This window comes from Heterocephalus glaber, unplaced genomic scaffold (genome assembly GCF_053883595.1).
Source record: "Heterocephalus glaber isolate CG9 unplaced genomic scaffold, H.glaber_assembly_v1.0 deba00001461, whole genome shotgun sequence".
NCBI classification, from domain to species: Eukaryota; Metazoa; Chordata; class Mammalia; order Rodentia; family Bathyergidae; genus Heterocephalus; species Heterocephalus glaber.
In genome coordinates, this window is record NW_028258308.1 from 36,167,438 (window position 1) to 36,183,326 (window position 15,889).

At 35.5% G+C, this 15,889-nt stretch overlaps 1 long non-coding RNA gene across 1 annotated transcript in view; it reads left to right on the forward strand.

Moving 5' to 3' along the window:
- Positions 1-11,954, forward strand: part of LOC147826796 (uncharacterized) — a 30,407-nt gene extending 18,453 nt beyond the window's left edge. Inside the window, exons 2-3 of the long non-coding RNA XR_015453479.1 lie at positions 2,246-2,336; positions 3,100-11,954. This is a non-coding gene — a long non-coding RNA (uncharacterized LOC147826796). The remainder of the gene's footprint in view (positions 1-2,245; positions 2,337-3,099) is intronic.
- The last annotated feature ends 3,935 nt before the right edge of the window (positions 11,955-15,889 follow it).

Below are 15,889 nucleotides of genomic sequence, written 5' to 3' on the forward strand. Positions count from 1 at the left end.
TTTACCACTGACCAAAGATACTGCTAGGACTTGTTATTCTGTATTTGTGGATCTACTCTGCAATTACTGAAATGTAGATTTACATGGTGGGTCAACATCTCATTCTGTGGATTATAGCCCACTAATCTTACCCACTAAGCCTTCTTTGTATTATGAATCTCTCATTTTTATCTATAACCTATCCTCTTAGCTCCTCATGTTAGCTTTGTACACAGATTCATTGTTTTCTAGTTTGTATTTGCTTAAAATATTTTTATGAGCCTTCATAAATTTTGAAAACTGGAATGTGTAAAGCAATAACTATTTGAGAAGGGATTAACTATGAGACATGTTTTAGAATTTTTTAAAAAAATCAAAGTGTAAATATCTTCTTTCAAGTATAATTATTTTTGCAAAAAATAAATGTTTCAAACCCATGACTCAGTTTCTTTCTAAGTCAGTTGGAGATTTCAACATTTTTCTTGAAAGATTGTTTTGAAGTTCAGTAAAATAATGTAAGCAATTAGTGCAAAGTTTGTCATGGAGAAGTTGTACAAAAATATGAATTACTGACTTTCTGTATACACAGACTTGGAAGGGGAAAGTTCAGTTCAGAAAGAGTCAATTAAAGTCACTACATCCTCAAATATATTATCTTATACATTTTAACTCTACAATTTCATTTGAATCACTATATTACTTTTTACTGTTTGGTTAGCTTCCCTTCTTTTATAATAAGGGTTTTGAGTGGTTGATGTCTAAATACTTTTAACCCTGAAGTCTCAAAACTTTGAAGCTGATTGAATTCAACTAATTCACATAGGTTCAAAGAGGCAAAATGCTTTAGCCCTGAATAGCAAGAAAGCACCAATTTTTATTCCTAGTCTTTAAAGTACTATGAATTTTTTAATCTTGTGTTTCAGCCTTTTGTTGGAAGAATTGATAGAAGGATAATAGGAGGCTTGATAAGAGGAAGTAGTATTAGAGCCTGGTAGTGTCCTCACAGTAAGAGACTGCAATGTATCAAGCACCCAAAGATGTCAGATATCTTTTGCGTGTGGAATGGGAGTAACAGGAAATAGAAAGACTTATTGAATGATGAGGAAGTGTTGATTTTTACTTTTCACTTTTGTGAAAGTAATCTTGTGCCCAGTGGAGTAGGAAGCAGTTCAGTATTTGGTGGAGAAATATTAGGAAACAGAAGAGATTATGTGGCTTTAAGATCTAGCCCTCCTATTTTATTATTATTTTAATTGTACAATTTTATAAGTACTGTGTGATAATTAAGTATACCTATGCAGTGTATAATGATAAAATAAGTGTAGTTAAGTAGCATTTCCATCTCCTTACACATTCTTTAAATTTTTTGATTAACATGTACTGCCACTTTTCAGCTATGTGACCTTCACTAAGACATTAAATGTCTCTAAGTGTCGATTTTCTCATTTGTAATAATTGGGATATCATCTACTTCATAACTCCTACTTCAGATCCTGCACAGATAAATTTTAAAGAGCATGAAACAATCAATATTTCCCAATCTTTTCTGATAATAAGAATCACCTGTGTTTCTGTCAAACAGAGAAATTATCAGTATTTACCTTTAGAAAAAAATCTGATTTAGTAGATTGTTTGGTGGTCAGAATTTATGCTTTTAAAAATAACCAATATGATTTTCTTCAGGCAAATTTAGAAGACAGTGAAATTATCGCACTATGTGATGGTAATGTTAACATTAGTCAATATTGTGAGAACTGAGGCATCTTCAGATAAATAAGGCCACCCAAAGCAAAGAACTACATGACTCATTCCTCTACCTGGTGCTCATTTATGTAAGAAAAATGGGAATATTGAGCTGTGTGAAGCTACTCCTATAGAGAGTTAAAGATGAATTCATTCTCTCTCTCTCTCTCTCTCTCTCTCCCTCCCTCCTGAGTCATGAAGTATTGAGAGATTTAGGGCAACTTCCAAGGACAACAATTCTAATTGGTATAGATTGATCTACTTCCATTATATTTGTGTATAGTAAGCCTCAATATGGTGGCAAAAGAGACGTGGAAGTCACACTATTATTATGGAGTTTTAATGCAATTAAAGGCAATATTCTTCTCACGTAAAGGTGTCTACAAAGACAAAACTGAAAGGATACCATTTCAGCTCCAGTGTATAAGGCAGATATGAAGCACTGCGATACTAAAAATAATTAGTTTGTATTTTGTTAAAATTGACTTAGTAAAAGCAACTGTGATGTTATTTTTCCTTACAGATCAACCATAGGTTGGCAGGCTAATTGCTTTCAGATTTCCAAAGTTCCAAGAGCCACAGAGTATTTCTGCTCATTTCTGCTCTAATTTAAGGTGAGTTCTATTACCTAGTAATAACACTATGTTTCGTTATCATCAAAAGACCTGGTGAAATTTAGCAAACTGTATGATAGTTTTGAAGCTCTTTTACAATTTCCCTCTTGTCTGGAGCTTGTCTTTGAGTAGTTACCTAAAAGGAAACGAAAAAGAAATGTCAATGGCATTTTCTAATTGTATGATGCATGTGTAGTGCTTGATTCTACTTCCATTAGGTTGGGGTCCTGTATTTACTTCCCCAACCCTTCTGTATGTGAAAGAGTTTAGTCCCTACACAAATAATCTACAAAGTGTTACCATGAAGTATCAATGCATACCTTCATACATCTGTTCAGCACATCACAATCCTGCAAATGCCTAAATAGATGACTGATGAATTATTTCACTCACCCAACATTCTATAATGATATACTTTTGAACTTTAAGAGTTTAAAGTCTGTTAATTGTAACAAAGTATAAGCATCATATGAACCAGATACTTTAAATAATATGCATCATACAAGAGGTTCAAATAAAATGAGAGGAGATTTTAAGACTGGTGAGACCACTTCTGAGTAAAAATATGGATGTGCACACATTTACACACATGAACAAATTTTCAAAACTCTAATTGTCAGCTTCCCATACTGGTAAGACGTCAGTAGCTTTCAGTACTCTTTTTTCCTCTTCTCTCTGAATGAATGTTTGGTTTTCATAATTTAGAAGTGAACCATTGATAAATGATGGAAATATTGATGAATAAATGTTTTTATCTTTTTAGGAGTATCTATGTTTGAAGAATATTGCAGTAAGAAGATACTTAACAATGCCTTTCTACCTGTAACATTTCAGACCCCACTGCATCAGAGTAGAGAGTGATTTGAAGCAAGAGGATGAACAACTTTTCAGATTTCTCTTGAAACATGGCAGGACATTAGCTGTTCCTTCATGGATATAACTATGATCCTTTGAGGCAGACTACATGAAGGGGGCATTGAGGCAGATGGACTATGTTTTCAGAATTCCTGAAAAACTACCCTTGTACCTTTCTCCACTCACTATGATTTTGGGCAATATTTTCTGAACCCTCAGCAAATACTTCTGCTGTATAAGGTCAGTATGCAAGGATGATCCAATATTCAAGAATAGATTAATGTGATCTAGCACATCCATGAATTAAAGAACAAAGTATGATTTTATCAATACAAATAGCAAAAGAAATTGACAAAATCTCAGATGCATCTATGATAAATCTTTCAGCATACTGGGAAGAGAATGAAATTTCTTCATATTATTAAAGAACATGTGCTAAACACCTAAAGCTAATGTCACATATAATGGTGAGAAACTACATTTCTAACTAAGATAAAAAATAAGACTATAGTCCCCCCACTCACAATTCCTTTTTAATATTATAATGTAAGTTCTAGCTACTACATTAAGACAAGAAAAATAAAGAAAGTATATACCTTTTGAGTGAAAGTAATAAAACTGTATTTGTTCATAGAAGACATGATTGTCAATGTAGAAAATCTGAAATGATAGCGAAAACAAACAAGCAAACAAAAACAACAAACAATATACTTCAATTCCTGGATCCAGTAAGATACCAATTTAATTTACAAAGGCAATTGCTTTCTTATATGCCAGCAATGAATGAGAAGATATTGAAATTAAAAAAGTACTGTTTATTTTATCATAAAAGCAATTAAATAATTAGGAGTACCTATAAAATAGTACAAGATCTCCAGGGAACAATGACAAAACTCCAATGAAAGGAATCATATAAAATGTAGATAAGTGGGGAGATCATCTATGCACATGGCTATGAATACAATATTATAAACATATCAGTTCTTCCCAATTTGATATTTATTCCCAATGCAATTCTAATCAACATACTGGAAAATCATTTTGTGGATGTGGACAAATTGATTCCAAAGTTTATATGAAAGGCAAAGATCCCATATAGCCAAAATGATATTGAAGAAGTACAAAGATTGAGGAACTGATTTTAGCCAAGTACAAAACTTGCTATAAAACTACAATATCAAGAAGGAATTATTTTGATGAGAAAAATAGCCAGATAAACCGTAGAACACAGTACCCAGAAGCAGAAGCACATATAGTTAATTGACATTTGACAAAGGAGCAAGGACAACTCAGTGGACAAATTATAGCTTTATCAATATATGGTACTTAAACACCCAGACAACAATATGTAAGCAAATAAGTGAAGACAAACTTTCTACTTTCACAAAATTTATGCAAAGTTGACTGTAGACCTAATTAATGGAAGACATAAAAGTGTAACACTTCTAGTGGATGACGGTGAAGAATATCTGAGTCATATTAGGTTTGGTAGTACCTTTTAAGGTAAAACACCAAAAGTGCAGCCTATGTAAGACAAAATTAAGTGGAATTAAGTGGCTGCTCATTAAAACTAAAAATTTTCCTCTGTGAAAGTCTCTATAAGAGAGTCAAAAGACATGATACAGATTGAGAAAAAAATTAGTAAATGACTACAATCCAAAATATTTAAAGACTCCTAAAACCAAACAATGAGAAAATAAAACATTCAGCTAAGAATAGGCAAATGTTAAATACACACTTTAGCAAAGAAGATAAACAGTGAAGACAAAGACATATGTAAATATGCTTAGTATCTTTGTCAGTGGATATTTGCACAACAAAATAAGTGGGATACTTTAATATACCTCCTACAATACATTAAATCCAAAATACCCACAACAAAATTTCCTAACAAAAGTGTGGAGCAATAGAAACCTGCACTTGTTACTGATAAAAATTCAAAATGATGTAGACTCTTTGGAATGTAGCTGGCAAAAATGCAAAGTGATGTATCTCCTTTGGAAGGTACTTTGGCAATTTATGGCAAAGCTAAGCATATTTGATCCAGCAATTTCAGCTCTTGGTACTTTCCCAAATGCATGGGCAGTTTATGTCTGCACAGTAACCTACTCACAAATTTTTATCATATCTTTACACATAGTTCTAAAAATTTGGAAAACTTAAAATCTTGAATAGATAAACAAAAATTGGTACACTGTGCAGTGGAATCTAATTAATATAAGACAAAAACTTTAAAATTTCTGGGGCATAGAAATTCAGTATAAAATATGAACTATATAGTCACCCAAAGTCATGAAAGAAACTTAAATGCATATTTTAAGTGAAAGACACTTATCTCAAAAGAATATTATCTGTATGGTTCTAATTATATGTCATTATGGAAAAGATAAAATTGTGGAGACAATAAAAGTCAATGATTGCCAGGGGTTCAGCAGGACAGAGAAATGGATGAATAGGTGGAGGATAGCCTATTTAGGGCAATACAAACACATTTTATGATAGTGAAATGGTGGATACATGTGAGTATGCATTTACCAAACACAGAATACAACACAAAGAGTGAATCTTACAGTAAGCTATCCACATCCATTAATATTGAATCATTGTTTCTCATTGATTTTAACAAATGTAGTACAGAAATGGAAGGTTTCAATAGTAGGGGAAATTATGAGGGAGGTATTGAAGAAGTAGCAGGAAATCGTTGAACTTTTTAAACATTTTTCTAAATTTAAACTGCTTGATGTACTTATGGACAAAGAACCGGGGTTATCCTGTTCTTCACCTCACCAAGGAATTAGTGCTGTGTACAGGCTGCACTGGCCTCATTCTTTCCTCTAGGGGTGGATGGAACTATTCTCCTGATGCACAGGCAGAGTATCAGAAATAGGAGTGAATCCTGCAGAGGCCCACCATTCCATCAGTGAGTGTGTGCAGATCATGGGGAGCAGCGGTGTGGCCCAGAGCAGTGCACCTGCAGGAAGATCCAAGTCAGGGTCTGCTCCCATCCCAGAGGCTCTGGTGCACCCATGCAGCCAGGGGTCTTCCCAGAGGAATTGCACAGGCACACAGGCTTCAGAGAGAAGTTCACCATGCCATTGGCCACTGCCAGGGACATGCTGGAAAAGAGCTGTACAGACACACATGCAATAGCCAGAGGCTTGCCTGATGCCATTGATAAGTGCATGGAAACCCACCAAAGCCTGTACAGACAATGAGAACTGGGTTGCACAGCCCCCATCCAAAGGCCCTCCCAGACAACAGCTACATAGGTTACAAATGGAGAGGAATGCCTAGATACCATCCCAAGTGTGCACAGGCCCCAGCCAGAAGCCCACCCAGACAACAAGTCAGATCAGGGACCCAGAAGGCCACAACTCTGAAGCCAGGAATTGGTGTACTGGTGAGCAGCAGAGTAAAGGCTGTTCAGTGGCTTGCTAGAATTCAAGATGACTGAATAAGCAAAAGTCACCTCAAAAATGACACAGCACCCTGCATCTGTTAAAAAGAGAAGACACGTAAATAAGTATCCAAAGCAGACTTCCAGATCTTCCAACCCTAAAGGGCAACAGGAAGGAAAAATCTGATACTCAAACATGTGGACTCCCTGAACTGGCAATGAAAGAGGATCTGGAAAAATGAAGTCAGAAAGAATTTCTCAGGTAACAGCAGAGATTGTTCTGATAGTATAGGATGTGATTAATAAATCTAGATCAGACACAGATTAAAAAAATAGAAGAGCAGAGGAACATGATGGAATCTCAACATAGGAAACAAATAGAATCCATAAAAAAGATGCGAACAGATTTCCAGGAGATTAAAAACTCCACTGAAAATTTACCCAGCAGAATGAGCCAATGAGAAGATAAAATTTCAGATACAAAAGATAGGATTGCAATTAGTGACCAAAAAAGCAAAATTTCTTAAACATAGTAAGGGACCACAAGAAATCAATCCAGCAGATGCGAGACAATGCAAAGAATAACATAAGACTGAGCAGACTCAATGAAGAAACAGAAGAGAGTGAAGACAACATAAAAAAACTGTTCACAGAAGTAATGGCAGAAAATTTCTCAAATAGAGGAAAAGAACTTGACATAGAGATAAGTGAGACATACAGGACTCCAACTAGCCATGATCAAAAAAAATCTACACATAGGCATATACTAGTTAACATTACAGAAACCCAAAAGAAGAACAAAATTCTACAAGGAGTTAGAGAAAAGAAACAAATCATATACAAAGGAAAGTTCATCAGAATCATAGAAGACTTCTCAACACAAACCTACAGTGCAAGAAGAGCATGGAGTGATGTATTTCAAGCACTAAAGGAAAACAATTTCCAACCCAGATAGATGTACCCTGCAAAACTATGTTTCAAAATTGATGGCGAAATAAGATACTTTCGTGACAAACAGCACCTTACAAATTTGATGATTACCAATCCAGCACTCAAAAAATTTAAAACAATATCCTAAGAAAAGACAAGGGTCACAAGCCCAGGAAACCCTGAAGAATGAATCTATCAGGCAACACAAGAAATTTAATGCAAAGTGGGAGAATCCAACAAAAAGAAAAAGTCATGACAAGGATTAGTCAATGCATATCAGTTATAACCATCAATGTTAACAGTTTCAATTCATCAATCAAAAAAAATAGACTGGCAGAATGGGTCAATAAGCAAGATTCAACAATATGCTGCATACAAGAAGCACACTTAATTAAAAAACAAACTTGTAAACTGAAAGTTAAAGGGTAGAAAACAATAGTCCATGTGACATGAACCCGAAAAAAACAGCTAAAAAAAAAAAAAGCTATTCTCTTTAGAAATCAAGTGGATTTTAAAGCAACACTGATTAAGAGAGACAAAGAAGGACACTACATCCTTGTAAAGGGAACAATCCAAGAGGAAGAGATGACAATCATTAATATATGTGCACCAAACACTAGTGCACCCAACTATACAAAACAAATACTAATGGACATGAAAAATCAAATAAACACCAATACAATAGTAGTGGGAGACCATAATACCCCACTGCCAAAACAGATAGCTCAAGTAGACAAAAAATAAACAACAAAATACTAGAACTCAATCAAATTCTTGAACAAATGAACTTAACAGATGTTTACATAGTGTTCCACCCTATAAAATCAGAATACATATTCTTTTCAGCTGCATATGGGCTGTTTCCTAAAATAGACCACATATTTGGTCATTAAACATGTTTAAGTAAGTGCAAAGAAACTGAAGTTAACCCCTGTATATTATCAGACCATACTGGGATGAAATTGGGCATCAAGAGCTAAAGAAACCAGAAGAATTTCATAAACAGTTGGAAACTGCACAACACATTTCTGAATACCAATGGGTCACTGAGGAAATTAAAGGAGAAATGAGACAGTTCCCACAATTAAATGACAATGCCAATAATCAGAAACTATGGGACATAATGAAAGCAGTCTTACGAAGGAAATTCATAGCAATGAATACTCACATTATGAAAACAGAGCAAGCTGAATTATACAACCTGATACTGAACCTTAAGCTTTGGGAAAAAGAAGAGCAAGACAAACTCAAAGCTCATACAAGGGAGGAAATTATAAAGATCAGGGCAGAAATCAATGCAATGGAGACTAAGAGAACAATACAAAAAGTCAGTGAAGCCAAGAGTTGTTTCTTGAAAAAAATAAACAAAATTGACAAACTCTTAGCCAACCTTATCCAAAAAAGGAAAGAAAAGGTCCAAATCCATGCAATTAGGAATGAAAAGGATGAAATTACAAGGTACTCAGTGGGAATCCAGAGGATCATCAATACCTACGTCGAGAAACTCTATGTCAATAAGATGGAAAACACAAAAGAAATGGACAGATTCCTAGATATGTGAATTACCAAAGTTGAAAGAAGATGATCTAAAAATTCTAACGACCCAGTATCAATCAATGAAATTGAAAATGTAATTAAAAACTTTCCAACTAAGAAAGGCCTGGGTCCTGATGGCTTCACTGATGAATTCTACAAGACATTTAGAGAGGAACTACTGTCACTGCTGTTTAAACTCTTCAATGAAATTGAAAGGGAAGCAATACTCCCAAATTCATTCCTGGATGCAAGCATCACCTTGGTCCCCAAAGCAGAAAAAGACCAAACCAAAAAACATAACTATAGGCCAATCTCCCTAATGAACACAGATGCAAAACTCCTTAATAAAATATTGGCAAATAGAATGTCAAAGATCATCAAGAAGATCACACACCCTGAACAAGTAGAATTTATCCCAGGAATGCAGGGATGGTTCAACATGCACAAATCAATCAATGGAATACACTATATCAATAGAGCCAAGGACAAATCCATATGATCATTTCAATAGATGCAGAAAAAGCATTTGACAAAATCCAACATGCATTTATGAGAAAAACCCTATAAAAAATTGGAATAGATGGTCTCTGCCTCAAGCTGATAGAAGCCATCTATGAAAAACCAACAGCCAATATCATACTAAATGGTCAAAAACTGAAATCCTTCACACTAAAATCAGGAACAAGACAAGGATGTCCACTATCATCACTCCTGTTCAATATAGTTTTGGAAAAATTAGCCACAGTAATTAGGAAAGAGAAAGAAATAAAAGGAATAAATATAGGAAATGAAGAAGTCAAATTGTCATTATTTGCAGGTGACATGATACTCTATATAGAAGACCCTAAGAACTCCACCAAAAGTCTTCTAGACTTAATAACCTAATTCAGTAAAGTAGCTGGATACAAGGTCAACACACAAAAATCAGTAGCTTTTCTATACTCAAAAAATAGACTCTATGAGAGAGAAATGGGGCAATCCATTCCTTTGGCAATAGCATCCAAAAAATTCAAATACCTTGGTATCAACCTAACAAAAGAAATCACAGACTTCTACTCTGACAACTATAGAACTCTGAAAAAAGAGCTAGAAGATGATATCAGAAAATGGAAAGACATCACTTTATTCTGTGTATGATGAATCAACATAGTGAAAATGGCAATACTTCCAGAACTGCCATATAAATTGAATGCAGTCCCAATTGAAATCCCAGCAGCATACTTCACAGACCTGGAGAAAACAATCCAAAAATTCATTTAGAACAAGAAGAGAACTAGAATAGCAAAAGCAATACTAGGCGATAAAGACAAGGTAGGGGGTATCTCAATCCCCAAAGTGAAACTACAGTACAAAGGTACTGCGATAAGAACAGCATAGTACTGACAAAGAAACAGACTTGAGGACCAGTGGAACAGATTAGAAGATCCAGAAACAACTCCAGACAAACTCAGCTACCTCATCTTCGACAAAGGTCCCAAACACCCTCACTGGCAAAAGATAGCTTCTTAAATAAATGTTGCTGGAAAAATCGGGTTTCAGCTTTGTTTCAACAAAGCTTAAAACTAGACCTAAATCTCTTACCATGAATTAAACTAAAATCAAAATGGATTAAAGATCTAAATATTAAAACAGAAACACTAAACCAGCTGGAAGAGAGCTTAGGTAGAACTCTTGAAGACATTGTTGTAGGAAAAACTTTTATGAACAAAATCTCAGTTGCTTGTGAACTAGCACAGAGGATCAACAAGTGGGACCTCTTCTTACTAAAACACTTCTGCACAGCAAGAGGAATCATGAACAGTGTAAAGAGACAACCCACAATGTGGGAAAAAATCTTCACCAGCTGTCCTTCAGACAAAGGTCTGCTATCTAGAATTTATAAAGAACTTTAAAAAATCAGACCTCCCAAATTTAAAGACCCAATCAAAAAATGGGCATCTGAAATGAACAGACATTTCTCACACAAAGAAGGAGAAATAGCAAATAAATACATGAAAAAATGTTGAACATCACTGCTCATTGGAGAGATGCAAATGAAAACAAAGCTGAGATTCCACTTCACCCCAGAAATAATGGCTGGTATCATGAAATCAATCAATAACAAATACTGGTGGGGCTGTGCAGAAAGAGGAACCCTACTCCACTGCTGGTGGGAGTGTAGACTGGTGCAACCACTGTAGGAATCAGTGTGGAATTACCTCAAAGAACTAGGATTATAAGTCCCATTTGACCCAGCTATTGTGCTGTTGGGTTTCTTCCCCAAGGAATTAAAAGAATATACCACACTGTTATGTGTGCACCTATGTTCATAGCAGCACAACTCGTGATAGCTAAAACTTGGAAACAACCCCATTACCCATCAACTGGAGACTGGATAAAGAAAATGTGTTTTTTGTTGTTGTTGTTGTTTTATAAAATGAAGTATTAGCCCTGCAGAATGAGAAACTAGAGACACTTATATCTAAATGGATGCCCATTGATGTGACACTTTTAAGTGAAATAAATAGGACACATGCGTAAATACTGAATAGTTTCTCTACTGTGAGAAACTGAAAGTGTAAATAAGGACTGAAAGGTATAATAGATAATGTGAATTAGGAAGAAAAGGGACAACAGGGAACAGGAAGTGGGAAGCGCAGGGGTAAAAATAGAAGGGAATGGAATTAATGAAAGAAAAAGAAAAAAAAATGGAAGCAAAGTCTTTGTAGATAGGGAGGGGTGGAGGGGTGGCAGGGAGGGCAGGGGAATGGGGAAAAAATAAGAACCAAGATGGATTATGTAAAGGTGCATATTTCCAAAGATGAGTGTCATTATATCGTATACCTTAAATGTACCAATAAAATTAATTTAAAAAAATAGGAGTGAATTCTAAAGGAAAAGAAACAATAGATAAAGAACTTGTCACATCGCTGAGCCATAAATAAACTTGGATTGTTACTTGTCAAAAACTGTCTCCCTACATCTTACATAGGTGATTTTGGTTTGTAGTGACTTCTGGCTTGACTACATATAAAGTCTAAAATGCGGTAAGGTAAGATATGTGGCTAGCCTTGATAGAATTTTTAATTATCAGATTATTTTCTGTATTCTTTCTGTATTATCTTTGTCTGCTATAACAAAGTACCATAGACTATGAACAATAAGAATTTGTTTCTTTCAGTATGGGAAGCAAGAAGTCCAGGCTCAAAATTCAGGCAGCTTTGGAGTCTGGGTGAGGGGCCTCTTGCACATAAACAGGTGCCATCTCACAGTAACCTCAGGAGAAGAAGGTGTGAGGGATCTGTAGAGTTCTTACTGATGAGAACACAAATCTCATTTATGACATTTGATCCTCAAGGCCTGATCACCTCCCAAAGCTCTTATCTTCCTAATAGTATCACTTTGGAGATAAGAATGTCAAGATGTGAATTTTTAGGCAACATGAACATTGTGTCTCACACACTTGAATTTTCAGTTTCTTTCAACTCATCTGCTCTCCTATTGCTCAGTCTTCCTACTTCGTATCACAGGCTTCAAATTAGCTAGTTTTTCCAGCAGGATATCACCATATGCTTGTTTCATGAAATGGGAATTCAGTCAGCCTAGAAACTTGTATAGACAGTGCTGATTGCTTTATACCAAAACCACATGTACCCTAGTCATTTCCAGCCTCGCTTAAGATGGGAAATATGTTATTTTTCTATTCCTGCTTCATAAATCACTCCAACTTAGCTCTTTAACACAATGCACCCTTATTATCTTACAATTACAGAGGGTCAGGAATTCAGAAGTGGCTTGGTTGTGTGGTTCATGATAGTCTTCCACGAGATTGCTTTCAGGCATCTCAAGCAGACTGCAGTCGTCTGTAGGCAATTAGATCCAGGAGAGTTCTTGCACACTGTTATTTGTAGGGCACCTCAGTTCTTGGCCAGCTAACTTTTCAGGAGGCCTCAGATATCAGTTTCTCATAGGACGGATTGTATTTGGTGATGTGGTTTTTGGCTTCCTCCAGAATGATCTAAGGGAGAACAAGGCAATAGCTATGATATCTTTTATGATCTAGAAGTTAAACATTATCATTCCACCTTATTACATTATTTACATAGGTTTGTATAATTTATTGTGGAGAAGACTGTATAAGGCCATAGAACACCAGAAGATGGGGAATCTCTGGTTTGTGATCATCTCAGAGGCTGGCTGTCACAGTAAAACATGAATTACAGCTAACATATATTTTTAAAAGACTTTTCCTCCCATTTACTTAATGCTTACAACCACTTTTCCTTTGGGTAGACTCCCCACTTTAAAGTTGAAGAGGCTGAATTTTATTGTCATATACAATATTACCCACCTACTAAGTTGTAAGGATAAATTGTGAACCAGTGCAATGTTGATGCTGTTTGAATTTCTATAGAATAATACACAGCATTATTTCCATCTTGACATTTCCTGACAACATAATGTTCCTGAGTACTTGTGTCCTCATCATACCATCTTTTCTTCTTTCTGGCTTCTGCAATGAGTCAGGTTGTAAATTATGTTCCATATTCTGCCATCCAGATATGTTTTTCCCTCTTTCCTTGTCCCTTAGTTGTTAAGGTAACTCTGTAGCTGAGAATCACCACTGTGGAATATCTAATTTCCCAAAGAAAACGATATTCAATTTGCTATCAATAAAACACAAACTTTAAAACTATCATCAAAAATGATTATATAGTTCTACAGAGATTCTGCTTAGCCTCACTCTTGGAAATCACCCACGAAGATGCTCCCCTTTCATCTGAACATCAGCTTTCGTCCTGCTGATGAAAAAGAATATTTTATCTTCTACATGTGAATCTCTGTAGCTGCTTTTGCTCTTCCAGATTCATCTTCCCTTGGGGAATAAATGTGGATAATAACAGCAATTTTCATTTCCACCACACAACCCAGGGCACAATGCTCTGAAGATACATTCTGTCCTTGCCTTGATTCATGACTTTTTTAATGCCTACAGTTAGCATTCAATGCCCAGGGCTTCAACTCCAGTAAAAACATCGAGACTATTGCCAAAACAGTAGAATGACAAAGCAACCTGCTTATACAACAGAGACTGCTGAACTTATTTTGACCAACAATTTTAAGAGTCATATTCTGTCTTATTAAGAAGCTTTATTACAAAGCTTGGAATTCTATGTGCAAGAATGAGTTTTGCAGATGCTTAACGTGTCAGCTTTCTTCCCACTTGAACAGGTTTACTTCAGCCTAGGTCTTTGTTTCTGCTTCATTTCTTAGTCTCCTGAACTCCAATGGTGAATCTGAGTTCTGCTGTTTCCTCATCCCTAAACAAAAACAGACCTCCTTCTTTATAACCTGCCAGATGGAGAATAAAAAAAAAAAAACAATGGCAGGTTGCTCAATTGTCATTGCTTCTCTGCAATCCTACTTAGGGTGGAGATTTCTTGAATAAGCCTCTGTCTGTATAAATATGCCTGCTGATTGAAAGTTTGAGAGGTTGGGTTGACTTTAGAAAGGGAGTAACACTTTAGAATGCAGGTTTGAATAATAGTAGTAATCCATCTTGAGGTCATTGGACCTGTCTAAAGGAGGCATTTGCTAAATGCAAGATGTTACATTACATGATATTTTTAATATCTTTAGAAATGATAATTGTTTTGTGTTTTCATAAGAAAATGTCTGTTTTATGAACATTCATGTTTAAGTATACAGGGCCAAACTGCCCTATTATTTGTAATTTATTTTAAGCTACAGTGTAATAAAAATACAATGAATTTTTACATTAAAAATAATCATTAGAGTAAAAGACACCATACCATTAACATACCCTTGAAATACTCCCAGTCTTCTTTGAACACTTGTCCTATTGTTCTTGCCACTTTCTAAAGCAGTTCTGAAAGTTCTGAGTTTTTAGTTGTGGGCTCATGACTAACTTGATACCTTTTTAAATTGATTGAAAATATTGACTGTTCATGATCATTTTGACAGGGCAGAAGAACCAGAGGTTGCAGGAGGCCAGATCCAGCAAATCAGGTGGCTGATGTAATGTTTTTGCCTTTCCATTGGATAGCACTTGGCAGCAGCAATCATTGTATTTTTGAGCATGCCTTGTGAAGACTCTCAGGAAAGAGGACTTTAAGAACTGCTTCAGAAAATAGCAAGATGATGGGATCAGTGTGTTTGAAGTGAAAGAGAGTGTTTTGAGGGAGTTTAATGGTAATGTAATGAAGTATTTTATTGAAAAATTTACTGTACATTTTGAGTATGCCTCAGATATCAGCAAATAAAATAGGTAAGGCAAATATGGCAAAATATTAACAGTTGTTAAATGTGGGGTGTTGGATATTCAGACATGTGATTCATACTTCTTTTCTATAATAAAAACTACAAAAATCAGAATGAGGTGCAAAAGTTGGAGAGCAAAGTGTACAGTTAGGACAACAGGGGAAAGACAGAGCCCTGCTCCATCAGCAGTCTTTCTTCCTGTCCTTCCCCTAAGGCATCATAGGGGCTTCTGTTAAAATAAATACTGAACAAATATTTAAAGAACGTATTTTAAGACTTATTAAAATAATGCACCTGCCTGTAAGTTTGTTCCACACAGTAATTCTTCACATATGTGCAGGTCAGAAACTCAATCACTGGAAGAGAAGAACCAGAGCAGAAAATGGAAGGAAATCACCATATAACCAGTGGGACCTTTCCCTGCAGCAAGTAGGTTGAGAGAATTAGAAAGGTGTTGTCTCTATATAGTTCACCTATGAGAATTCAAAATGTAGCAACCCAGGACCACTTTTAAATAGCCCCAAAGATAATATTACATCACTGCATGTTCAAAGTGACTATTCAAAATTTAAAC